This window comes from Tachysurus vachellii, chromosome 20 (assembly GCF_030014155.1).
Source record: "Tachysurus vachellii isolate PV-2020 chromosome 20, HZAU_Pvac_v1, whole genome shotgun sequence".
Taxonomy (NCBI): domain Eukaryota; kingdom Metazoa; phylum Chordata; class Actinopteri; order Siluriformes; family Bagridae; genus Tachysurus; species Tachysurus vachellii.
This window is the reverse complement of record NC_083479.1, coordinates 7349992-7362551: the sequence shown is the minus strand read 5'-3', so window position 1 is coordinate 7362551 and position 12560 is coordinate 7349992. Positions and strand designations below refer to the sequence as shown.

Below are 12560 nucleotides of genomic sequence, written 5' to 3'. Positions count from 1 at the left end.
CTTTGTAACATTCATAAGATGGTTTATTATGCCAAGAAATCACCATCAGCAGTAGACTGAACTGTTGACCTAAAGCAGGTTGGGTCCATGGATTCATGCTACTGATTTCAAAGTCTGTATATTGTATATCTGTATTTATTAGATAAGTGACCACATTTTAGTGGACTTCATCTGTCCACTGTAGCCTCAGAATCCATTTCTTGAATCCATACATGAGGCCTTCCATTGTTGTGGCCCATCTTCCTGAGGATTAGGTGTTTTTTAATGCCTTGTTTAACCTGACAATCAGGTTAGATAAGACATTTGATACTGTAGGCAAAAAATATAGTGGTCTATCATTTCACAGACCATCACAGTTTAAATATTATTAAATGGACTCATGAATACTAGTCAAGTGTTTTACAGAATATATCCATTTAATTTTATGATTTACAAACCAGAATTGAAACAAACAACCAAAAAATCTTGTTTAAAATGTAACATAATCAAATGTTATATGCTGTTATAAATATATTTGACTCATTAAAATAATTATCAGCATGATTACTGTACTGAGTTATATTTACCTAATCAAACTTTGAATAACTTTAAATATTTAAATATTATTTTATTTCTGTTTAATAAATTCCACACAGTTTGATCTAAAATAATATAAGGCAGGAAATCCATTAAGAGAATCATTAGGATCTAATTACCAGATAGTTGGTTCCCCTTTGAGTCTGGTTCCTCTCAAGGTTTCTTCCTTTACCATCCAAGGGAGTTTTTGCTTGCCACTGTCACCTGAATCACCTCAGACTTGCTCATTGGGGATAAATACAAATACATTTAAATATATCTAATATTGGGCTAATAATATTGTTGAATTTTTGTATTATATTAATCTTTATATTAGCCTTTTGTTTTATGTTTGTTCTGTAAAGCTGCTTGGAGACAATGTCAATTGTTAAAAGCGCTATACAAATATTCAAATACAAAGTTACAATTTTTACAATTTTTGCAGACTCTCCCTTTCAAATATTTATATTTAGTGGTAAAAGAGAAACTGAATCTAACCACATTTATTTCTCCATATTTAAAGTGCACCTACTTACAGACAAGATTCCATTTAGTGAAAGCCATTTGAGTTATTCCAATTACATGATTCATTTAGTTTCATTCAGTTACATTGGTTGTGAAGCTTGATTATGTCACTGTTTTCTATCACTGTTTTTTTTGTCACTGAGCAAATTAGCTTGTGCAATAACATACTTGTATGTCAAACAGGGTAAAAAAGCAATTATTTTCACAGTAAACCAAACAGGAAACAATGCACTGCATGCATGCACTGGAACACCAGAAAGCTTAAGACAAATGATCCATAATGATCACTTTAAGACAATGACTAATTTTGAAAGTGATTTGCTGAACAAGAACCGAATCAGTAACCCGAAAAGCAGAGATCAAGTTTAGCATACATATAATTTAAAAGTAGAAGTCACACAATACAAAGTTGTTAAAAAAACAATATATATATATATACTGTAACACAATAATGGAATGATTTGTTGATTCCATCTCTGACCTGTTGAATGCAAATATAATTAGGAAGCCTGCCAGCAATATCTGAAAAATATAGAAATCACACAATGCATGTTGATGATGCAAAAAAAAAATAATAATTAATCCATATTAGTAACACAGAATTATTCACCAATGAAATATGTCTAATTCCATTTTTTTGGCAAACCCACAAAGAATATTAATAGAGGACAATCTTATTTGACACAGCTATGACTGTTTGGTTTGGAAAATTAGGACCTAAGAATCCACGTGGAGCAAAAATTAGAAAATATATTAAATAACTGAGATAATAGCCTAGCAAAGAAACAGTAACAAATGGAAGTTCCAACACAAGTGAACTCAGAGAAAGAGTAAATTTAATATTTCATGATATAGATTAGTAAAACTTCCTCTTTCTCTTTAATTCATTTTTTCATCTTCCATAACCTCCTTCTTCTTGAGAAGGCAAAGAACAAATAAAACAGATGATTACTGGATGTACTTCATTGGTATGTCACTGAGAATAATCTTTTCATGCATGATATGATGCTGGCTCTTTTTTTTCTCATTTATACCTATCTAAGGAAATAATGGTGTTGTGTGAGTACATTTACATAGCTGTTTTTGAGGACCAAAAAGTATCAATTGTTGTCACAGTCACCTAAAAAACAACATTTCCATAGCTTTTAATTATTTTGATGGGTTTTTTATGGGTAGTAGTAAAGGAAAGAAATAAGGAGTTAGTTATGATAGTCAACAATTATTTGAAATGATCTTGTCAGTAATTAAACAAATTAAAATTTTCAAGCTCAGATAAACAATAGATGAAAATATATATCAATTTCTTGATTTGAAAAGTTATATATATAAGTTATATATCACGTTATATAACAATTTTAATGTACTACTGAAGGGTTTCCAATGCCAATGCTATTGTTTGACTTTTTTGGTAACAAGTTTGCCAAGAGAGTACCAAATATTTCCACTGCATGGACTGAGATGGCAGTAATTGATAGTGCCATTGCTTGTATTAAGAGGGCAGCCTGAAGCAACAGTGCTGTGCAACAGTGCTGTGTTTATTTTTCTTTAATTTTATATTTGATATTTTGCTTTGATATTTGTATATCACTACAAAAAAGACATTCATAATATAACAAATATTAATGCCAAGATTTCCAGCAAAATCATGTGTGACAACTGAAATCTCCATATGGACTATGGCAGATTCTCCAATATAAAAAAAGTTCAGTTAGTATTCTCCCAAAAATGTATGATGTACATCTGGGAGTACTGATGCATTTTTAAAGGTCATACCAAACATTGGGCTAAATATTGAAAATAATGTTTATTTTATTGCAGTTTGCTGCTCTATATTTGATTTTTTTTTATGTGAAAATTCTTTCATTTTATTATTTTTAAAGGCATTTTACCGCATTTACTCATATGCAGTTATTATAACAAAACTAAGACAAAGCAAGTGCAGGTCACCCTCTCTTGCTTCCACAGAACTTATTCTTTGAAAAGAAAGGATGGGGGTGGGGTGTATGCCTAGGAAGAACAGAAGACAGGAAAGACACCTCCTGATGACTGGTAGTCCATTTTCAGTGGGAACTGTTGCCATGTTTTTTCCATGGCCTTTTGGCTGAGGCAATTTCAGAATTTCAGAGAGCGAGAGAGACGATGCATTTTTGTGATAAGTGAGCCTACACCAAAGCAACTATATGAGCCTCATGATTTTCACACTTATATTGTACATATGAATTTGTGGACTTGTGAAATTGGCTATCAAAAGGAGAATTTTATTTCTGTAATTTATTATAGTAGACTATATCATAATGCTGTTTTTTTCAGTAGTACAAGTAGAAGTCTGTATATGATGCAAAGTGTGAGATACATTTGGAAATACTTGTATGCTTTATATCATTTTGATGTATTTGGCCTGGTTTGGTACCAGTATTTACCAGTTTTAATCAAAGAGAATCAATATTGATTTTATATATATATATATATATATATATATATATATATATATATATATATATATATATATATATATATATATATATATATATATATATACACATATATATATATATATATATATATATATATATATATATATATATATATATATATATATACACACACACACACATATGCAGCAGCTTCTGTAAAACTGCTGATTCACCCTAGGCAAATACAGATTTTCTTACTTATTTGTCTATGTTGTTTTTATATATTCCTTTGTTTAATCTTCATTTTATCAATTTTACACAATTATTTTTACTTTGTGTGTGTATCACAATTATTTTAGGTATCTAAATCTACATATTGATGTACGTAAAGCTGCTGGGACAATGTCCATTGTTAACAACTTTCTCTGTCTCAATCTGTGAAATCTGATAACAAGGAAATGAACAGTGTGGTAGAAAAACCTAATATTAACTGTAGTCTATAGGTCTATAGTTTACTGTATTATTTATATATTATATTAATTATTTACTCATAACATTGGATTATTAGCATGTTATTAATTGACATTGAATGTTTTAAGAGGAAAAAAAGCTTAACAACCAGAGGAATACCTAACATTAACGCTTGATAAGGTTCTGCAAATCAGTTATATACACAATTAAGCTCACCTTGACATGCTAATGTTGACATGCTAATGTCTTGGTCTCGTATTGCAAAACTAACACAATTATTTGATTTTTAACTGGTAGGTTTGTATTTTACATAGTTACCATTATCACCAATATTTTATCATCTATCCAGCTTGTGGGTCCTAACGGCTTCACAAGCCATATTCAAGATGCATGTGATTCAATATATGCATCAACTGAAAACAAATGTAATTATACCTTTTTATGTAGCATAAAATGCATTTTTGTTTTGATATTTCTTGCAGTTGCAGTTCCTCTCCTTTGACATTGTCAGCTTCTAGGGGGCCTTTGCTCAGACGTCATGAGTTGCGGTGTCAGTTCAGGCTACAGCAATCCACAGATTTGCCTTTCACATTTTTATAGACAGTCAGTAGGATTAGAATTTGATGGGTAATTGTCAGCATTTAGAATCTTTAATCATTTCTTTAAAAATCTCACACATTACACAGTTCATCTACAACAGAGGAATCATTTAATTAAATAAATTGATTTAATATAAAATTTCCTAACAGATGTTTGTATTCATCTCACACAACTGGTCTTATACACAATGTTGCTTCTGTGGAGATTCTTCTTCTTGCATCTGCTATGGCTTCAATCACTACACAGTACACACAATAGCCCTTACACACTCTTTATCTTATTCATCATATGTCATAAACAACTTATTGGCATGACAATGTTCTCATCTCAACTTATTGACATGACTTAAAGTACACAATGCATATCTAACTTACATATTTAATGTTTATTACAAATATGTAACGTAATATGAATACACGTTTTAAAAAATAGATAAATCTGTTATGACAAATTATAAATATATATATATATTTTTTTTGCACATTAGATTTTTATAATCCCAGACGTAAAAGTTATTAAATGAAATTTTAGTTTTACAGTTATTCAGTCAATATGTAAACTATATGTAAATGTAACATAATGTACAGAAAGTAAAAAACTTTTTATTCACTATTTTTAGATTTTAAACTTTAAGTTTTGCATTTAATGAATCCAATATGAAATATAATTATTAAAATCTGCATTTAAATCTGAATGTGCTAAAATCTAAATAGAAATATATGATACAGATGGGAAGATTTGATCTAAAGTAAACTAAGATGTACATGTTTGATTCACACACTGAAGTATTGTTAATAATATGCTTGAAAGGGAAATTATGATGATGTAAATAAAAGCATTTGACTTTTGGCATAGTAAGAATAACAAAATGCCCCTATACTGATAAAACCTCAATTTAAAGATTTTTTAAATGGTAAGGCTTTCATTTTGTAATTGTCTAAGCATAGGCCTATAAGTTTAGACCATGTATATTATGTGTTACATTATAACAGGACCCATAGTATATATTTTTTTCAAATACTCACTTTTACCCTGAATTGGGTAACAACAATTTTGTATAGTATACATTTTAACTCTTTCTCCTTAATTTGTTTGTCTTCCATAATCTCCTCCCTCTTAGAAGAGACAAAGAACATATAAAACAGATGATTACTGGAAGTACTTAATTGCTGTGTCACTCATTTATATATATACTGTGTCTCATTTATACTTAATCTAAGAGAAATGGTGTTGTGTGTGTAAAAGGGTTAAATGTCATCACAGTCACTGAAAAAACAGCATTTTCAAAGGTTTGAATTCTTTTGATTGATGTTTTGATTTTTGATTGTGTGTAGTAGTAAAGGTGATAGTCAACAGTTATTTGAAATGATCTTGTCAGTAATTAAACAAATTAAAATTTTCAAGCTTAAATGAACAATAGATGAAGTTTTATATAATTGTGTGCGTGGGTATATATATATATATATATATATATATATATATATATATATATATATATATATATATAAGAATTTTCAAGATTTTTTTTATATTATTGATCAAAGAAAACACAAAATAAACAAAAATTACTTATGAACAAAAAGGGGTATAGGTGTAAACTAATATTTATAATAAATATTATATATCAATATTAATGTTTATATGTACAACCGCAAAACACATGACCTGAATAAGTAAAACAAAAACATGCTAGTCCAGTATAAATATTTATTTTACATAATTGCAATCATGTGGGCATGGTATATATGCTTTAGTGTCATAGTAAACAGAATATTGCTGAAGCTTTTAATATAAATGTGTGAAATTTGATTGATTGCTTACTCTTGACTTACTAGCAAGGGGCCATGTCATACCATGGCAATCTTCCTTCTTCCTCTTCCTCACATGCATTTGAATGCACGTGTCTTTTGGGGTGAGGGGAGAAAAGAAAGGTGGTAGTTGGTGGCTAAATCATGGAAAAGGGTTTTCCTAATATGGGCTGTCTCTCCTGAGACTCCTCCTCTTCCCTATAACTGGGCAGGACTCTATACTCTTATTCAGCCAGTGATGACACAGCTACGACTCACTTCCCCATTAATTGGCTGAAACCAGTTCTTACAGGAACTGTCGGTGATAAATGTGAGAGTTCTCAGAAATCATTCATTTCTTCCTTCTTCACAGCTAAGCGACACTCCAGGGCATTTCTTAAGGACTCCCTCAATTTTTTAGATAATTTATATGTATTTTGTGGTTCTCTCTTGCTATTATTTTTCTTGATATTTTTTTGGTAAAATATCCTATCTGGGAAAAGGAAAAGCTCACATACTGGAAAAAGCAGATATAGAAGAAGGTAACCATTAGTTTGGGTGTGAAGCCTTTCTTGTCTTCTTAACCTCTGTTATACAGTTTGTCACCTCTCTCCAGAAAGCATACCTCTAGGTGTGGGTGCCACACTAGCAGTGAGTATCACTACTTTTTTTCATTTCTTTTGTTTTACTGCTCTTTCTCTATCACTGACTGCTAATTCATAATCACTGTACATTCATAAGTAATTTGATATTTGTAGTGTTGTGGTGGTTGCTGCTGTCTTTTTTGCTGGGATAATGCAGTGTGGCAGAGTTTAATGTGTGTCTAGGGTTAAAACGGAGTGCTTATTATGGCCTGTTCAGGGTTTGACTCCTGAGGGATGCTGAGTCATGCTCAGCAGGTGGAGCTGCTATGACTGAAGTGTACACTCCCCCACTTTACTCACAACCCCCACCCTCCATCCCCCATCCCCTCAGCGAACCCTGTTGAACTCGATGCAGGCTGACCTAGACAGGAGGGGCCCCCAGAGGGTGAGAGGGTGGGGGAATTCTACTCCTAATTCCTGCCACTAACAATCCCTCACAACTCTGTTGAAAACAAAGACACTACTACTTTTACCAAACTGCTATTATAAGTTGGTCTGCTTTCAACTGTTTTTTAATCTGAATCCATTTCTTGCTCTCCTGAGTTGCTCTTCTAAGTGTTCGAAGGTGGTGACCATCTTCTTGTGCAAGTGTGTGTGTGTGTGTGTGTGTGTGTGTGAGAGATAGAAATATTCAGGGGCTAAATAAAAACTTTGTGTAGGTGTTGTGTGCTCATAAAAAGTGTGAGAAATGTTACTTTATGTTTCACTCACATACTACCTGAAATTTTCTATTTTTTTGAGCCTGCTTTAAAATTATTTGACTTCTTACAGAGTATAGTAAATGGGGCTCCAGAGGTGTACGACTGCTTTAGTCAAACAGCATTGTCATGTGTTTTGACAAAACATGATCATTTTTATTTTACACACAAATCCAGGAACTTAGAAAGATAATTATTCAGAATATGTCATCTAGATACAAATGGATGAATTACTGTATATACGAACTATCTAAATGATTAGCAACTTTATTCAGAATGAATAATGAATAAAGAATGAATAAAGTGATATCTGATTACACATTTGTTTGAGGTTTTAAAGTTTTGTTTTGCTTTATATTTAGGCTCTAAAATAAGGTTGGTCTTGGACCCTGAATCTGTAATGAGAAACAATGAATCATACTGTAGTTTTGTTTAGTTTCTGGAGACTGACAAATAGCATGTTGGTTAAACCAAGGCTTCACAAACTAATCCAATAATATATGCAATCACATATTTTGCCAAAGATAAATTGGATGGAGGCTAACCTTTCTTGAGGAGTTCAACTTTATGTGTATGTTTTATATTTAATTGATTTCTTGATTATAACTGTCTTTGTATTGGAAGCAGAATACTGATTACTGATGGGCTGTTACTGCTTAGGATAATGAGATTGGCTAACAGTATGTCTGACATTGTGATTATCTGTTTTTCAATTGTTACTGTTAGTATTATTAAAACAGAATTTTAAAGATTTCTTTTATGCCTAGTCTTGGTATGTATAATATGGCTTACAATTGCAATATTGTAAAAAATGCAATATTATGTCATAAATTAAATTATGGTCCTTGATTTTGCAGAGGCTTCTTTCTTTCTTTCTTTCTTTCTTTCTTTCTTTCTTTCTTTAATCAATGTTTGTAAAATGTTTTCTCCCTCATCTGTGCTCTTTTGTAACACTGCTCTGGTATGCTAGCCTGGAAGCTTCAGGCGTATAAAAAAAATGGAACAGTGTGGGGTTTCTTTTCTGTTACCTTAGCTGAACCCTGGGCTGAACTCAATGCACTGTACTGCTGGCAGGAAGGATACGAAGAAGAGAGAGAAAGGGAGAAACAGGCAAGAGGCTTGAGCGTGTTTAGCTAGCAGGCAGTGAATGTCAGTGAATGAGAAACACATTTTGATCTGCTATAACAGGGCATATTCTGTTACCAAATAACAGAATATGGATTTTGACAGCCACCTCTATTCTTCAATATCTTTGGTAAGTTTTTTTTTTTTTTTTCCATTTTTTCTTCATGTGTGAATAATGCATTTCCATGCATCTCTCCCAAGTGTGTCAGATAGCTTATCAGACTGGTGTTGGCTGTTTCACTGCATGGCGACAACAGTCTGTAGGCTGTCTGACATTTTGGGATTTTTCATCCAAAAAAAAAAACGTTATTTGTAATCTTAGGTGTTCAATGTTTCAATGTTATTTCTTGTCTTACACTTATGCTTTTGCCTTACCTCTCTATTTATTGCTTTTATGAATACTTTGATCCTGCATCTGCCTTAATTTCTTCAATCTTTACAAGCATACAGTGTTGTTCCTCTTTGGGGAACCCTTTTAGGGGACTAAAAACCAAAAAAATTAATCCTAAAGAAGAGCCCTTATTAGCATTGCAAAACTTTGCTCTGAACACTATGTTTTAACCCGCATGCTTTGGTGTATGACTATATGTATAATTTTGTGTGTGAATTAAGAAGAATAAATAAGCTAATTAATACTTTGTCAGAATTTGTTTCTTGTTGTGGCCTGATAGAGCAACCATTTTCAAATGTGTAAGAGATACTATAAAAACTATATAAAATATATAATTACATTTCACAGATGATATTTGAGAGTTAATATCTTAAATACCCCAAGTAATGTCTTTTTTTTTTTATTTAGATGTGGTTGAAAAGACATCTTTATCTGTACAGACTGCAATTAGAAATGTTTACTTTCACCAGGTTGTTAATTTAATCAAGATTTTTTTTTATTTTCAATGCCACCATATGTGCAGACACCAAGTGTTTACATTGCCAATGCAATATAGACATATATGTAGATATATGATAGTTAAAGAGATGTACCCAATGAGTCTGTCCAATGAGTCTTAATCATTTCTTAATGTTATCATTTCATAATGTTATTCGAGACATTTGTGTAACTTTGTTTCATGTACACTCTGGTATAATCTGCCACCTGTGAAATGACTATGAAATATTAAAAAAGTATCCTAATAATGGAATACAATTAATTGAATTATGAGTATGTCTAAAGTATGTCATCTATACTATATATTTATATATTCCTTGCAAGTTTAGGGGAGTTTTGCAGGAGTCCTCAATGCTGAATAATATAGCCATCATGCAATACAATCAGGGAGGTGACAAATTGGCCCCAAATTTATTCTGCAGCAGCAGGTTGAAGGATTTGAGGCATCCACAGAAGATCTTCAAGATGTTTGGTACCTACCTGCTGAGTTCTTTCAGAAACTGTCTGCAAGTGTATGGGTGGTCACACCAAATATAGATTTGATTTTGATTTATTTTTTGTTTATTTACTTTCCATTTTGTTAATTGATAAAAATAAACTCTCTATTTACACTATTTTTGAAAACCTTTTTACAGTACTGTATATATATGATTTATGATTTATTATTTTAGTAAAAATTCAATAAAAGTGTTGGGCACAATATTAGTAACTGTTCTAGGTATAAGATACATTTCACATACATACATTTATCCAATAATTATTTAACATATTTTCTAAATCAAAGAAAAGACAGAAAATTTGTCATTAAACAATCACAAGGCACAGGAAAAGAACAATTTAGAATGAAAAAGAAAGAAAGAAAAAACATTAGATTAACAAATATCAATATATGTAAATATTTATGTAAATAATTGATTATAAATAATAATTTCCAATGCAGTCAATAACTCAGACGCAAGATGGCACTATTTGCTGTTGAGTGAATCAAGAGAACGCCGTGGGATACGTGGGACAAGAAAGTCGTATAATAATAGCGGATAGACGCCTGACAGCCTACAGCAGCCCATACACAGATATAGTATGATACATAAACATTACATATATAGATGTTATTATCTAACATTAAATAGAAAAAATGACTAATGTGAGCACTGGAATAAATCAGAATAAAGTTATGTAATCAATAAGAGCCAGTGAAGCTGAGTACAAATTTAAATCTTTAAATCCTAGAAAAATGATTGAAATGTGTATTTAGTAACAAGAAATTCCCACAAATCATTTATTCACATCTGTAATTTTCACACCTCATGACATTGCAGCCAGTCTTTACAATTCTTTAAAAAATCACATTGAATTCCCAGGTATACCTGAATAGGAACCTGATGGATTCCATTAAAAATCCTGCTATTATTGAAATGAATAGAATTGAAATATATCCTGTATTATTGAAATGGTTCAAAAGTAGGACAAGGTGTGAAAATCCACCTACTTATGTGTTTTTCAGATACCTTCAAGATAACCCATATAAACACAGGGAGAAACTGTGAAACCCCATACAGAACAGGTTTGAACCATGGACACTGGAACACTTTTTTCCACTATTTTTAAAAACAAGATCACTTTTTTCCACCACCCTCACCACTGGTGTGTCTGTGTTCAGCCGTCCGTAATTGCAGTTCGCTATAATTGTGAAGACACAACCCACAACCCCCAAAGCTGACCCAATGCTTAAACATTTGTTCGAGGCGAGCCTTTAGCAGAAGGCAATATCCTAGAAGCTTGCTCAGAGTCTCCATATCGCAACATTGAAACAAATGGCAGTTAAATAAAACTCTTCCTCACCACTGCTGCTCCTCTCCCCGACCCCTAGTTGTTTCTTTAGACAAAACATTAATTGTGGAAGAATTAATATTAATTTTGATGTTAGAAGATCTGCTGAGAAAAGCAGTTGTGTCCATATAAGATTCAGTATTGGTTAATCAGAACGTTATAGGACCCACTTATAACTCTTGGTCTCTTTCAGAGCTTTGGATTAAACATTAAACACCAATTTGCCACATCACTATGTTAAACCACACACAAACTTTAAAATATTCAACTAGGAAATTAGAATGCAAATGGCATCAAACTTATAAGTTATCAGTATTTCAATTAGCATGGAAGCAAAGCCTTCTAAGCTAAAAAAAAATCTTTGTACTGCTAGATTAGTGAATCTCTCAAACCTAATTGATACAGGAGAAAAGTACATACCATCAATATGCAGCAGCATTGACTGCATTAATTATTTAAATTAAGAAATTGAGAATATCGGGCAGAAGATTCAGATTATTAATTAGATAATTAGATAATAGATAAAGCTGTAGATAATATTAGTGTTTCTGATCAGCACTGTTTTACTCCCCTTTGAGAGACTTCTTCTTTCTTAAAATTATCAACCTGCATACTGGACAACCCAATGTTTTTTGAAACAGGTAATATCCGTAGCTACAGAACCCCTTATAAAAATAATAAATTCTTCCCTAAATTAAAAAACCTGATCTTGACCCCTGTCAATTCAATTCAAGTTTATTTGTATAGCGCTTTTTACAATGGACATTGTCTCAAAGCAGCTTTACAGAACATAAACATAGAACAGAAGATAAACATAAGGAGTAGTATAAAGAATTAATATAATAAGAATTCAAGATATATAGTTCACGGTGTGTATGTATGTATGTATGTATGTATGTATTTATGTATGTATTTATCCCCAATCAGCAAGTCTGAGGTGACTCAGGCAGCAGTGGCAAGGAAAAACTCCCTTAGATTGGTAAAGGAAGAAACCTTGAGAGGAACCAGACTCAAAGGGGAAC

The 12560-nt window shown here is 31.8% G+C and overlaps 1 long non-coding RNA gene across 1 annotated transcript; it reads left to right on the top strand.

Moving 5' to 3' along the window:
- The first annotated feature begins 6497 nt into the window (after positions 1-6497).
- LOC132863490 (uncharacterized) lies at positions 6498-11552 on the top strand. The gene is made up of 2 exons (XR_009650123.1): positions 6498-10786; positions 11213-11552. It is a non-coding gene; the product is annotated as an uncharacterized LOC132863490 (long non-coding RNA).
- The last annotated feature ends 1008 nt before the right edge of the window (positions 11553-12560 follow it).